Source organism: Epinephelus lanceolatus, chromosome 2 (genome assembly GCF_041903045.1).
Source record: "Epinephelus lanceolatus isolate andai-2023 chromosome 2, ASM4190304v1, whole genome shotgun sequence".
NCBI lineage: Eukaryota > Metazoa > Chordata > Actinopteri > Perciformes > Serranidae > Epinephelus > Epinephelus lanceolatus.
In genome coordinates, this window is record NC_135735.1 from 49,263,824 (window position 1) to 49,279,881 (window position 16,058).

Here is a 16,058-nt window from a genome sequence, read left to right on the forward strand (position 1 = left end):
AGGTGTCTACTAGAATAGGTTTACATGCTTTGTAACTTTACAGACCTTGTACATGCACAAAAAAGCCACACACACTACACACACTAAAAATAAGGGGGGAAAAAAACAAAAGCACATTATGTCCCATTTAAAATCATTGTTGATTAAGCTAGTTCTTACTTGATGTAGAAAATCTATTTTTCCCAGAGGAACTTCAGTTACAATTGTCAGTGTGAAATAGCATATCCACTGTGTAGCAAAATATATTATGTATACATGAACTAAAGCTAAATGTAAATTTTGGGGGTTATATGAGGAGTATGAGCTAGTCATCAGTGCTGGCCTTGTCTGGGCCCAGTGGGGACGGCCCACACTGCATTTGGGCTTATTGAGGGCCAATGTTTTGCCAGTGAGCAAATTCTGAGGGGCCCTGTGCGGGCAGCCCACTTGGGGCCCTCAGGCCAGCCCTAAGTGGGCCTGTGCAGGACCAGTTCAGGCTTGTTTGCTGGGAGGGCTGGTTATGCAGCATGTACCAACTGACCGTCCAAGACACCAGTGCTCCAGTTTATCGGTAAGTGACATTCTATTATCATTGTTTTTAAATGTTAGTGCTAATTAGCATGTTCGTTGTTTGTCTGGCTTGTTAGCTTAGCTTGTTATCTATGTTAGCTATCTAGCCGCTAATCTGCAAGCACTGAAGTCCAAATGTAATACAGAAGTGTTAGAATTTAAGGTGATAATACTTTACAATAAAGGGCATCTGTTTGAGGTTGGAAAATAATTTTTACTGTCTATGAGTGTAACGCAAGCAACTCTATTTGCCCAGGATATTTGCTAAGCACTTTTTATTGTAAATGTACCACACTTCAATTTCAAACAGTGTATGTGTGTATGTGTGTGTGTGTGTGTGTGTGTGTGTGTGTGTGGGCTACTCTAAATAAAAGGAGATTCCATTTAGGCTACTGTAAGCTAGTAAGCCAGACATGCTAACTTTGTTGGCAAACTTCACCTTCCAAACTCATTGTTTGTATGCTTAAAATTGTTCTTCCTCTGATCCTTTTCTGGTGCTTTCTGTGGTGCTGGTGCAACAAATTTAATTCTGCCACTTAAAACATCCTTTCAGGATATTCATAGCTCCTTTGTAGCTAGATATCTTAAATAAGATAAAATAATCCCTTATTTGTCCCACAGCACAAATTTGGATTTAAATAGAACTCGTTAATTTCTTATAACCCCAGTTTCATGTATTTACAATTGGTAATAATAAAGCCGATGTCTAATAATAAAAGTCAAAAAATATAATTGAAATGTCTTGAAATTTTAAGTAAAAATCTGACAAAACAGAAGTGCAGATATCTTGAATTTGAGTTTCCCATGAGTCATAATTGAGCGCATGCGCAAGATGGCAGCCACCACATCTGCCACATCTTTTATTCATTTTAACCCACTGTTTTAAATGGGATTTTAATTGTTCTTGTTGTTTTAAGTTTGTTTTTATCAACACAGAGACTGAATGGTAGCTTTCACCATGGCACCACCCACCTCTCCATCTGCTCCCTGCGAGAGCTGCCTTCGACTGAACCAGAAAGTCACCGAATTGGAGGGAAAAATCTCTCTCCTTCACCAGTTTGGTGATAATAGCTAATTAACACCATGCTAGCGCAGTGTCACAGCACCAGGCAGCTGAGGGTGATGCCGCTGGGTGAGAACTGGAGGTCACAATACCATGGCTCAATACGGCCCAGCTCCTGACTGAAGACCAGTGGGCTCGGACTGGAGCCAGACCCAAGACTCTGCTGTGCTCCACCCAGGGGCAGTCAGCACAGTAGACGGTGGTTCACCACTGCACAAAACATGGTGGTAAACTGAGGAAATCATCTCCCCCTTCTCCTCTTCCAGCTCAGGATCTCAGCCTCTCCAAGTTTCCTCCACTTGCAGGATCCACGCAGCGTAGCTCCGGACACAGACAGGCTGCTCCCTGCACCATCTGCACAGACACGGCTGGGTTCTCGCCCTCCTGCCCGCCGTAGGGCTGCGGCTCTCTCCTTCACTCCCTGCACTAATCCTCCTATGCTGGTTCACCTGCTTGCCATGACTCAAACCCCCGGTGACCGGAGATCCACAGCATTGTCAGAGCCCTCGGCGGCCCCCACTGAATCCTGGTCCAGCTTCATACTCATAAGCATTAGAATTTTTAAATTTACTTAACTGTATGAATTTTATCCAACATGTTACCCAGACACACAACAGAGGTCACACAGACATAGACATGGTAATAACCGATAGCTTCTTTGCACAAATTTTTTCAGTTGTGGATGCAGGCATTTCTGATCATTTTTGTGTCTTTTTTTACTGTAAATGATTTTATACAAGAGGATATTCCAGAACGCACTGTAAGAAAACGCTATCTTAAAGCTGAAGTGGCTGCAAATTTTATTAAGCTTTTAAGGGAGAATTCTGCAGAGTTTTTGCCCTTGTCTTGTGATTTTATTGTAGGTAGTTTTAACAGTAAACTCAGATCTACTGCTGAGTTGAGTGGCCCCTGTGCTGCCTTTAAAAAGTGTCAGAATGAGCGCTCTGTTTTTTGGTTTCAGAAGTAGCCTCAGAGTGAGCGCTCTTACTTTCATTTTCAGCTCTGCTACTCTTTGTAGTAATGCCGCATTCGTTTGGCAATCCAGGCCGGTCATTCCTTGTCGGATTTTTATGACCGTATGACACGTCTGATCTGAAAGCGTTTCATTGCAACAGTCCGGAAAACATGGCGGCACGCCATAAGTTTGTTTTTGTTTGTATGGTTGCTGAGCACCAGAGAAGGACACTGATTACCTAGCTACATCAAATATTTGAGTCCAAGGGATGAAGAAAGACATCGCATCATGCTGTAAGGCCAAAGTTTTCCAATAACCACTCAGCTAAAAAGTGTGTAGGCTGTCAGAAAGGTGTTGAGATAGCCTTATCAGTGTTTTGCATGACATGCATAAAGCACTTTGAATGACCATGTATGATATTGTAACTTACAGCACAAGGACTCTAACATCTTTCCTGTGAATGTGTTAAACAATGCATTCCTAGTTAGCTCTACTGTATGTGCTAGCACAAAGGATCTATGAATATCTGTTCCTGTGTATTGAAACCCGTGCTTAATGAACTGACTTTGGTCTGCACTTTCCGTTTCATTACGAAAAGACCTCCAAACTGCACTTTTAATAAAGACAGCAAGTGCAAAAATATTAGCCCTATTATTATTATTATAAAAAGTAGCCCTATTATTATTATTATTAGTAGTAGTAGTAGTAGTAGAAGTAGGAGAGAGAGAGAGAGAACATTACTTTTCTCATGAACATCTTTGTTGCCTTGCAGGTATGTGCTGTCCCAGTTATCCATCAGACACTCTGTATTAAAGACGGGTAGAGAATGGGAAATCTTTCTGGAAATGGATGAACATTCATTCTGCCGGCATCTTAGGGTGACCTGGGCCCAATTTAATTTCCTACTGGACCAGCTACACCAACAACAACAACAACAGAGTCAACAACACCAGGCCCCTCATTTTGGAGGCCGACCTGCAGTTCCCCTTCACCACAGACTTATAATGTTTTTGTGGTATATGGGGAACCAAAATTCATTCAGAGAAATCTCTGATAAGTTTAATGTGTCACAGAGTAAAGCTCATCAGTGCATTGTTGAGCTACTCAGCACACTCTGTTCCCTTACCCCCTCCTTCATCTCCTGGCCCAGTGAGTGTGAGAAGAGATTGTCTGCTGCTGCATTTTCCAGGGTCTGTGACATCCCTGGCATTATTGGTGCCATCGATGGGTGCCACATTAAAATACAGAGGCCCATCCTCCGGGGCAGCGACTACCTCAACAGGAAAGGGTTTTACTCGGTCCTCCTACAGGGGATTATGAATGAAAGGGGAAGGTTTGTAGACATATTTGTCGGACCACCAGGTAGGGTGCATGATGCACGAATGCTTCGCTCTTCCACCATTTATACAACTTGGGAGGAGAATATGGGAGAGTACCAGCTGCTGGGGGATAGTGCTTACTGCGGGAATGCCTACTCCTTTGTTTGTTCACCTCAAAGAGATAATGGGGCTCTGTCAGCCGTGGATATAGCAAGGAACTTTCCAATCGGCAGGGGCAGAGTGATTGTGGAGCAGACCTTTGGTAGGATGAAGTGTCGGTGGAGAAGAGTCCGAAAACTCCAGAATTACTGCCTTGACATAATTATAATGATAATTATGTCAGCCTGTATCCTCCGCAATCTCTGTGCAGACCCCACAGAAGTGTGTGAAGACCATCCACACGGCTGCCCAAGAGATGGCGATGATAATGAATAGCTAAATTATGATTTTCGTTATTAAATTTTTGTATTCATGAATTGTTTTGTCACAATGAGCCAGCAATGTGTTGTGGTTGTGTGATTTGTGTTGCCCAAAATTATGTTGCCTTTTGAAAAAACAGGAAAACAGAGCACTCCTGATAAATATATAAAAAGTCATTTATATTGTTTTGAAAAGCACCCTGTATTTTTGGATCAAAAGAATTGTTCCTTCATTTTCTTCTCACAAAAAATGGAATAAAAGATTGTCTGATGAATGTTGATGAACTGAAGTATTTTATTAAATAAAAAACAGCACACGTGGTTAGAAATAAGATAGTTCTTGAAAAAAGCAGAGTAAAAAGTAAAATATCTTAAATAAATTAGGATGATTAACACACTGTGTACCAGACAAATACTTTTTATAATGAGGATTCTTCCTGGGTTCAGTCTTTGTCAAGAAAATGACCCATGAGATTTTCAAATGATTCATTGGAGCGCGTCAACAGGGCCATGAGCTCCAAATGTCTTTGTTGGCTTGCAGCCTCCACTTCTCGAATGACTCCAGCGAGGGGAATTTCCTCTGGCCGGCAACGTCTATAGGGGTGACGGCTGGAGGAGCCTGGCAGGCTGGTGGAAGAGCCTGGCAGAGTGGTGGAGGAGCCTGGGGGGCAGCTGAAGAAGACTGGCAGAGTGGTGGAGGCGCCTGGCAGAGTGGTGGAGGAGCCTGGGGGGCGGCTGAAGGAGACTGGCAGAGTGGTGGAGGCGCCTGGCAAAGTGGTGGAGGAGCCTGGCAGACTGGTGGAGGAGCCTGGGGGACAGCTGGACAGGTCTGGGAGACGCAGATCTTCAGGTCTCCTGATTTCTAATCCTTGAGCTGTACCCACAGCAGGATAAGTAACGTCATGGTGGCCGCCCAACAGTTCCTCCATCTGCGCGTAAAACTGGAACCGCATTGTCCCCTGGCCCGTTGTGCGGTTGTTGTCTTTGATCCGTTTATAGCTCTCCTCCAAGGTCCCCCATTTTCTGGCAACCTTGTCAGGCCCAAAAACAACACCGAAATGGTTGGTAAGTTTGGCAGCCATTTCTTGCCACATTTGCTTCTTGGACCTTTTTCCCAGCCTCACCCTGGCATTGAGCTCCTTCAAGGACCTCGGTAAGTCCCCCCCATCCTCTTCCATCCTGTGCCTCATCAAATCTATGAGGAACAAAGTTAGGTCCCTAGTGAACACTTCATTCACCTGCATGGGTACATTTGGAACCTCTGTGGACAGGTCACTTTGCTCCTCCATTGCCTCCTTATTGGACTCTTCATTGTTCTGCATTGTTTCATTTGGAGGCTCTGTGGGACTTGTCGGGTCACTTTGCGCCTCCATTGCCTCCCCACTGGCACCGTCAGCAGCATTTTGCAGCCCTAAACATGTAACATTTGATCAGATGACAGTGATGGTACCATAGCCTTCTACAGTATACAATGACAAATATGCCTATGATTAATATGTGTGTTTACACATGATGATACATGAATGACAGCATTACATTACAAGAAGTGAAAAGGGATTGTCAATATTTCACTCACCAGGTAAATGTATTTCAAGCCGAACAGTCATTTGCTCATCCAGAAAGAGGGTATGGGGGTCTGAAGCTGTTCGATAAGGGAGGCGGTTCAGGGGCTTGCTCAGCGCTCGATCAAGAAATAGAGTAGAGTTTTCATCTGCGTATACTGTAACAACAGAGGTAAAGAAAGACACATTCCATTTTAGCCTGGTCCTTGCATGTATATCTATCCACCTCATCCATTTTACACTTGTTTCAACCTACTAGGCTGACTTTACAAGACATGTACACAAGCTCTGGAAACGAACACTGGTGATCAACACCTGAACATGCATTTTAAATGCTTAAGATGATCATAGGTGCAATGAAAAATGAAGCTATTCTACATAGGAGCAGAAAGAGAATAGCCTACAATGTAGTCTAGCCATAGACATTGCTGGTTCATATGACTTTAGGCTACAACGGGCTTGCACAGACTTTTTTTCCAACACTAATCAACAGTGGAAATAGAAATGCCATTGCAAAGTACTTGTATGATTTTTACAACACAAACGCTTAATTAAACAGCATATACGAGGACAAATAACTTTGTTTACCATTCACAATGTGCGCAGCCATCTTCGTCGTGACGTCAATTCTACTGACTCGGTCTACCTGGACCTTGCCCGAGTTTGATGATGAGACCTCCGGGTAGAACGGGTGTTCTTTTGTACCTTTCCGGACTGGAAACCGTATCAATCCCAGTTCCGAGTTTGGCCTGCATCTTGCTGGAGCTCACACAGGCCAGGCAGACAGCCACATTCATGTTATGCTGAGAGTTTTCTGTGCTTCAGCCTTGAATATTTATCTGTAAGTATTCTGTGAATTATTCTGTAATACTCTGTACATTAGTAGACGTTTGTGTTTTTATTTTAAATAGCAGAGTGGAGATTAATGTGATTATTTTTGTAGAACATGTGCTCCGCTAGCTAGCAACAGGCTGTAGCTCTGTTCAGTTATTGATTGATGACTCAGTGATGTGTTTTATGTAATGCAAATCTATGTTCTTGTTTCTGCTATGTTTCTCAGTTTTAAAAAGGAAAAAGCAAAAAGCAAACAAACAAAGAAGACCGGTAAAACACAAGAAAAGTCAAGCCTTGTAGTTTTTATTGGGGGACTTTGTCTGTTAACTGGCTGTCTAGCTGGGCATAAGTACATGTGCTGCAAGGGCAGTTCAGCCCCACTAAAATCCCCCGGAGAAACAAAGAAGTCAAACAATTAAAGAGGAAACTATCAGATAGCAGAAAGAAGATTGAGAATTGTTACAACCCCGGCTCTTGGGAAGCAACATAGAGGAGTCAGACAACATGTGTAGCAATTAAAGTAACATTTATTGCACAAAAGGAAACAAAGGATAACCAAAAGCTGAAAATGGAGGCTGGTGACAATGCAGCTGGCCCAGGCTGCATGGTTGAAGAGAGAGAGTGGGTGGAGCTTGGTTGGGCTTTTAAAGACCTCCCAGCAGGTGTCAGAGATTAAGAGGGAAACTATAGGGGAGGAGTTTGATTACCTGAAAAACAAAAAGAATCAGATTTGGACATAACACCCCCTCCCATAAGCAGGTTGCTTAAATGCAACCTTACAGTTAGACTACCACATAGGCCGCAAAATACACCGGGCACCTTCTCTCCTTCTCTCTCTCTCTCTCTCTCTCTCTCTCTCTCTCTCTCATATTCTATTACTGCATCTTGCTAACTTGGCCATTCTGGATGTCACTAACTCGGCTTCTTCTCCGGAGCCTTTGTACTCCACTGTCTCTCAGATTAACTCATATCGCAGCGGTGCCTGGACAGCATGACGTGTGTGGTTGTGCTGCTGCCGTGGTCCTGCCAGATGCCTCCTGCTGCTGCTGCCATCATTAGTCATTAGTCATACTTCTACTGTTATTATACACATATGACTATTGTCACACATGTATACTGCCAGATATTAATACATACTTTCAACATATTGTACCACAGTAGCCAGAACTATAACTATAATATTATTACTTTCAATAATGTTGTTGTAAGCTACTGTTATTACCTGCATCTCTCTCTCTGTCTCTCTCTCTGTCTCATTGTGTCATACGGATTACTGCTAATTTATTATGCTGATCTGTTCTGTAAGACATCTATTGCACGTCTGTCCGTCCTGGAAGAGGGATCCCTCCTCAGTTGCTCTTCCTGAGGTTTCTACCGTTTTTTTTTCCCCGTTAAAGGGTTTTTTTGGGGGAGTTCTTCCTTATCCACTGCGAGGGTCATAAGGACAGAGGGATGTCGTATGCTGTAAAGCCCTGTGAGGCAAATCGTGATTTGTGATATTGGACTTTATAAATAAAATTGAAAATTGAAATTGAAAAATGTGCAAACTAATGTGAATACACTTACGACCTTGAAAGGGCATCTGCGAGAACATTATCCTTCCCACGCACATGCTGGATGTCCAGGTTAAACCCCTGCAAGATCAAGCTCCATCGCATTAAACGGTTGTTGGAGTTTTTCATCCTGTTAAGGAAAACCAAGGGGTTATGATCGGTGTAGACCACTAGGGTCTGGCTGGAAGAAACATAAACACCAAAATGAACCAGAGCTAGAATAAGGGCTAACGCCTCCTTCTCTATAGTGGAGTAGTGTTTTTGATGCAAGTTAAACTTTTTCGAAAAGTAGCACACAGGATGCTCTACCCCTGATGGATCCTCTTGGAGGAGAACAGCCCCAACAGCAGCATCACTTGCATCAATAGCTAGTTTAAAGGGCCTGTTAAAGGCAGGGGCAGCGAGAACAGGAGCACTAGCCAACAGTGCTTTCAGGCTCTCGAAAGCAAACTGACATGTCTGTCCAAACAAAAGGGACTTTTGGGCTAAGCAGATTAGTCAAGGGGGCAGCAACAGTTGCAAAATTCTTGCAAAAATTCCTATAATAACCCGCCATACCAAGGAATCATTTCAAATCACGCCGAGAACTGGGCACACCAAAGTTCACAATGGCCTCCACTTTGGCCTCAATGGGACAGACCTTTCCACATCCAACCGTTTTTCCCAAGTATGTTACCGTGGCCTGTCCAAATTCACACTTGGCAAGATTCAAAGTCAAATTGGCAACAGCAAGCCTGTGAAACACTTCTTCCAGCTGAGCTACATGCTGAGACCAGGAGGAACTGTAAATCACCACATCGTCAAGATAGGCTTCACAATCTACAACTCCCTTCAATACCTTATTTACCAGACGCTGAAAAGTAGCCGGTGCATTCCGCATTCCAAAAGCCATAACAGTGTACTGACAGAAATCGTCTGGTGTCACAAAAGCAGAGATTTCACAGGCTCGCTGAGTAAGAGGGACTTGCCAGTAACCTTTTAAGAGGTCTAACTTGGTGACAAAAACTGCTGATCCCACCCTATCAATACAATCATCCAATCGGGGAAGAGGGTAGCAATCAGGCTTGGTGAAAGAATTGACCTTGCGAAGGTCAGTACAAAAACGGGGAGTATGATCTGACTTCTCAACAAGCAGGCATGGGGAACTCCATGAGCTAGCACTAGGTTCAGCAATACCATGTTGCAGCATATAATCTACTTCATTACGCAGAAGCTGTCGCTTAACAGGATTTGCTCTGTAAGGATGCTGCTTAATGGGAGCAGCATCACCTACATCAATGTCATGCTGAAGAACGGTTGTGCGTGTCGGCACATCAGAGAACAGGGCAGGATGTTTATTAACCAACTCAATGATGTCAGAGCATTTGGGAGAATCCTAGTAAGAAAGATGGACATCCAAGTTAGCCAGGATTTTAGAATTTGGCAACCTACCCTGAGAGGTTTCTGGATGAACGAAAGCATCCTCTGGAACATCACTGTTCTCTGAAACAACAACAACATCACTATCTTTTGGAACATCCACAACATCAGTATCCTCATGTACATGGATTGAAGTATTCAACACAGCAACAGTCTTCACATCTGAGAGCACGGGCTGGTTCCTCTCACAGTAAGGTTTCAACAGGTTCACATGACATAAGCGTGTTTTTCGCTTTCGATCTGGAGTCTTAACCAAGTAATCACACTCACCAACCTGATGGTCAATCACATATGGTCTGCTATATTGAGCTTGCAAAGCAGACCCGGTGAGTGGCAAAAGCACCAAAACTTTGTCCCCTGGTGAGAACACTCGATGCCTCGTCTTCTTATCGTACCATCCCTTCATCTTTTCTTGAGCATCCCCCAAGTTTTGCCTAGCTAGTTCACATGCCCTATTAAGCTTAGTCCGGAAGTTACACACAAAGTCCAGGAGGTTGGTAGGAGGAGACTGATTTACCAGCCACTTCTCTTTCAACATTTTCAAAGGACCCCGCACAGTATGGCCGAACACTAGCTCGGCTGGACTGAAACCAAGTGATTCTTGGGTCACTTCCCTTGCTGCAAAGAGAAGTAAAGGGGTTCCATCATCCCAATCTTTCTCAAACTCTCTGCAGTAGGCCCGCAACATTGACTTGAGAGTCTGGTGAAACCTCTCCAGGGCTCCCTGGGATTCTGGGTGATAAGCAGACAAAGTACAATGCTGGATAGACAACTGCTTGAGCACTTGAGAGAAAACACGGGACATGAAGTTTGACCCTTGGTCAGTCTGAACAACCCTGGGGAGGCCGAACACAGTGACGAACTTAATTAGAGCCTTAGAAACCACTGAAGCTGTAATTCTGCGCAGGGGAATGGCTTCAGGGAACCGAGTAGCCGTACACATGATAGTCAATAAGTACTGGTTACCTGACTTGGTGCAAGGGAGTGGACCAACACAATCAATCAGGATTCGCTCAAAAGGCTCTCCAATAGCTGGAATAGGATGTAAGAGCGCAGGTGGGATTTTCTGGTTAGGTTTACCAACAGTTTGGCACACATGACATGTTCTACAGTGTTGAGCAACATCCCTTTTCACCCCAGGCCAAAAAAAATGCCTCAACACATGGTCCAAAGTCTTTCGAACTCCCATATGTCCCGCAAGACAATGATCATGAGCCAAATGCAAGATATCAGGACGATAAGCACTCGGAACAACAACTTGAAACACACTGCTCCAGTCATCCTGACAAGACATCTTAGGAGATGTCCACTTTCTCATCAACACTCCATCATTCACAAAATACTCACATGAAACAGCTGTAATTTCATCCTCGGAAATAGCTTCACCAAACAGGGAAGACAAAGTTGCATCTTTTCCCTGTTCAAGCTTGAGTTCTTCCCGAGAGGGGAACACTTTACCAAACCCTGGTGTCTCATCCTTTAGTAGGAAGGTGTCTGAAAGGACAATCTCAGGATCAGAGGTTTTGCCTTGGTCTTTCCTTGACATGGCACGGGTAGCAACACATACAGGGAAAGTGTCTGGAAATTGCTTCTCCAGTTCATCTGGGCTTTTAATAGCTACAGGGGACAGAACTACTTCAGGGGCAACAAGTACTCTACCTCCGGCCAGGTCATTCCCTAAGATGAAGGACACACCTTCAATTGGGAGATATGGACAAATAGCCACAGCTACCTCTCCAGAGACCAGAGCTGTTTGAAGGTTAAGATTATGTAAAGGACAGAACAAATAACCCCCACCGAACCCCTCGACAAGAACGCTAGAACCCAGAGCAGATTCATCAGTAAACTGGAGGAAGTCCTCGAGGATCAAAGACTGAAAAGCTCCAGAATCTCTCCAGATCTTAATAGGCCGCTCGCTTGCAGGATCAGAACCAAGGGAAACAAAACCATCCATAAGAAAAGCTGAAGAGCCAGCTAACTCACTCTTTTGAGTTGAATGCTCCATAGCTGGGGCTACAGGAGACTCTTTTACAGTTTTTATCAAAGTTACTGGCTTACAGGACTTTTGTTTCTTACACAAGATAGGGCAATCAGCAATAAGATGGCCGGGTTTCTTACAGTAGAAACAGGCCTTTTCTGAAGAAGCGCTTCCAACGGCTGATTTACCAGTGAAGGAAGCAGAAGACATGGACACAGGCTTTGGAGAACGAGGTCTGTGAAACAAAGCTCTTCCCTTTTGCTCACCCTGTCTTTTGTCTAAATCAATCTTATGGGTCAAGAGGAACTCATCTGCCAAAACAGCAGCTTTATCCAAAGTGGACACTTTTTGCTCATTTAAATATGTACAAATGATGTCAGGCAGACAGTTTTTAAATTCTTCAAGCAAGATCAATTGTTTGAGATCTTCTTTTGTTTCTGCTTTCTGAGACTTGCAAAATCTGCTAAAGAGGGAGTCTTTTTCTCTTGCAAACTCAACATTGACCTCAGCGTTTCCTGAGACTTCTAAACTGTTGGCAGTAAGCTTCAGGGACAAGTTCGTAAGCTCTCAGAATAGCCCCGTTAATGGTCTCATAGTCCAGGCTTTCCTGGATGCTTAAAGCAGAGTAAACTTCCTGTGCTTTTCCCACCAACACACTCTGCAAAAGCAAAGTCCATGCATGTTTAGGCCATTTTGAAAGGGTGGCCACACGTTCAAAATGAGGGAAATACTTTTCAGCATCTTTCTCTACAAAAGGAGGAACCAATCTAATGTTCCTAGCTGCATCGAATGCAGACGACTCAACATTAGGGGGGGCGCAACAAAGCAGCCTGCTTTAGTTCCAGTTCTTTGAGGAAACGCTCAAGCTCTAGGTGCATTTGCTTCTCTTTTAGCAGTCGCTCCCATTGCTTATCTTGTAATTGCAACTCTTGTAAGGCTAGTTCTTTAAGCCTCAATTCAAGAGCAACGCCTGTTATTTGAGAAGGTTCAGAAATACTTTGAGAAGCTGAGGGAGGTACAGGCTTTAACACACCATTTTCAGTTAACATAGCCTTAAGAGCCTCTTTAACACTCTCCTTTAAGCGCTTCTCACTGCTAGCGATCTCAATGTCATAATAACTAGCGAGTTTTAGCAGCTGATCTTTGGTGAACTGCTCAAGCAACTCCTCTGAAGGTGTGCTAATAAAGTCATCAAGTGTTGCCATACTGGATAACTTACTTGCAAAACTGGTTAACTACACCTGGAAACTTATACTAACCAATATACACAGTGCACACAACACTAAGTGTCCCATACAACAAAAGCAGCCAAATCACAAATGCTCTAACGACCACCAAAGCCATAGTCACAAATATGTAGGCCTAGAAATAACCCATCAACTACTACTGTAGCACTGAATATTACCCAACAAGTACCATTATTCAGATGACACTTGCTGGCCATCAAACTAAGGCAACAAACTCAGGGAAAAACTAGCCTACACAAAGTCAAATCACACACCACAACCTGACAGAACAAAAACTGCATCACATAAGTTAGGATCAGGGACAAATTACCACAATGGTATCAAATAGACAGAGTACTATCCTTAACTCACCTAACTTAACAAACAGGATTACCTCGAAAATAAAAAAGGCAAAAAAAACAAATGAGTGAACCGATGGAGGAACTGATTACTCAGTCCCGCTGGCACATTCCCTACCTAACCAGGGAGATCACTGAACCTTCAGGTCAACAACACTCAGACACTATACTCACCACATACTCACCAGGAGGACAAACACAGCAGCCCACGACCGCAATGCCATACAGCACACCAAACTATTACATAGTCTAGGGGAAAACAAACAAAACACTCATCTGGACCACATCGATCCCGGACGAGCCCCCAATATGTTACAACCCCGGCTCTTGGGAAGCAACATAGAGGAGTCAGACAACGTGTGTAGCAATTAAGGTAACATTTATTGCACAAAAGGAAACAAAGGATAACCAAAAGCTGAAAATGGAGGCTGGTGACAATGCAGCTGGCCCAGGCTGCATGGTTGAAGAGAGAGAGTGGGTGGAGCTTGGTTGGGCTTTTAAAGACCTCCCAGCAGGTGTCAGAGATTAAGAGGGAAACTATAGGGGAGGAGTTTGATTACCTGAAAAACAAAAAGAATCAGATTTGGACATAACAGAATGAATAAGCTAATGATCAACTACTGTCAGAACTGAGCACAGGAGGTTGGATCCAAAAGCACGACCAGATAGACAAAGTTACACACAGTTTATTAAACACTTCAAAAAATACTGAATAGGGGTTCCTGGGGAGCTGGCAGGCCCGAAGGAAACAGGCTGGGAATCCAATGGGAGGGGTCAGACGAGAGACGTTGGTCAGGCAGGCAGAGTTAGAACCAGGAATCCAGAGAGTAATGCAGAGGTACAGACTAGAGACAGGCAGAGGATGGTTAATGAGGCAGGTAGTGTCAGAATACAGGTTAGCAGGAATCTTTGCAGAGGTACAGATGAGCAGACGAAACAGGGTTACTATGAGAGCAGGCAGGATCATACACAGGCTGAACAGGGAACTGGCGACAGTACCGACAGGGAACAGGCAGGTCTCAGGAAATGGGCCACAAACAGATCTCTAACAAGAAGGCAGGCAGAAAACACTGGTAAGTATCTCTCTCTCTCTCTCTGGAATTGATAACAAACTGGCAATCGAGACAGGGGAACACAGGGCATATATACTACAGGGAGGCAGGTTAACGAGACACAGGTGAAACACATTAGGGAGGAGGGAGGCAATCACACAGGAGGAAGTAAAGACACCAGACATGACACAGGAGGGATAATACCAAAATAAAACCAGAAATGACGAAGACAAACACAAAACACTAACATCTGGAGGCAGTTGTGACAACTACCAAATCTTCTGTGATCAACTCACTATAAAATAAAGCAGTTAAACATGCAAGACAGGCACATTTCTCGAAACTGATCACTGACAACTGGAACAACCCCAAAATTATTTTTTTCAACCATTGCTTAATTAACCCAGTTTTTATGTCCAGCAGTATGTCAACCAACTTAAAATGTGAAGAATTTGCAGTTCATTTCAGTAATAAAATAGAAACTATTAGATTTAATTTATGTCAGTCTCAGCCAATGAATTTTAACACCCCTGAGCCTTTGTTTTTATGTGAGGAAACACTAGAGAAGTTTGTCCTGGTTGATGCTGAAATGCTTCGGAAAATTAACTTCTCATTTAAAACTAGCAACCTGCCTTTTAGATCCCATTCCCACAATTATTTGCTTCAGATGGATGTTTTCCCTGCTGCTTTTTAAACTGCCATGGTTAAGCCTCTTTTGAAACAAAATAATTCAGACGCCTTGGTATTTAGCAACTATAGACCAGTGTCTAAACAGCCATTTTTAAGTACAATTGTAGACAAGCTTGTTTTTAATCAGTTAAATGATTTTATGGTATTTTTGAAAAATACCAGTCCAGTCTGACATTCAAGCCAATCAAAGCACAGAGATGGCACTGGTCAGGGTTGTTAATGACCTGAGGTCAACTATGGACATGAAAAAACCCTCTGTATTACTACTATTTGATCTTACTGCAGTCTTTGATACAGTCCACCACTCAGTCCTTTAAGCTAGACATCACAATCTGGTTGGTTCAATTTTAGGTCTAAAACTTTTTAATCTTTACATGCTGCCACTTGGGAACATCATCAGGAGGCCCTTGATGCCCTTTTTAACTGTATTTTAGATATCAAGTCCTGAAGCTCAGAGAGAGAAACTCAACGCGAAACTTCAAGAACTGGCATGAAAACCCTGTCAACAAGTGAAAAACCTTGGAATTATCTTTGATTCGAATCTTAGTAGTGAACCACATATTAGAAGTATAATAAAAAAATTAAAAAATTGGATTTTATCACCTCAAGAACAATGCCAGAGTGCAACCGTTTCCCTCCCAAGACAACACAGAGATACTAATGCATGGTTTTATCACCTATAGAATTGATTACTGTAATGCTGTACTTGCTGTTCTTTCCAAGAAAAACATTGCTCAGTTACAGGTATTACAAAACTCAGCTGCACGTGTGCTGCCCACGAGACATTTTCCAATGTTTTCTTTTTTTTACCTCTGCTTCGTCTTTTTTCTACCCAAAATGCCCTGCGCTCTACGTCCCTTCCTCTCTTTGGTTCACTTCCTCTCTTTGGTTCGCTGGATTGTCCGTTTGCATTTCTCACTGTAAGCCAACCGCATCAGGGTTCACTTGTTTGGTCTGCACCAGAGTTCGAATGAGCGTTCATACCACTCTAAACAAACCGATCTATCCGTGGAAGCGGACCAGGGTTTGTTTGAAGCAGACCAAATGGCGCCAGTGTGAATGCGTTCTTAGGAAAAGACA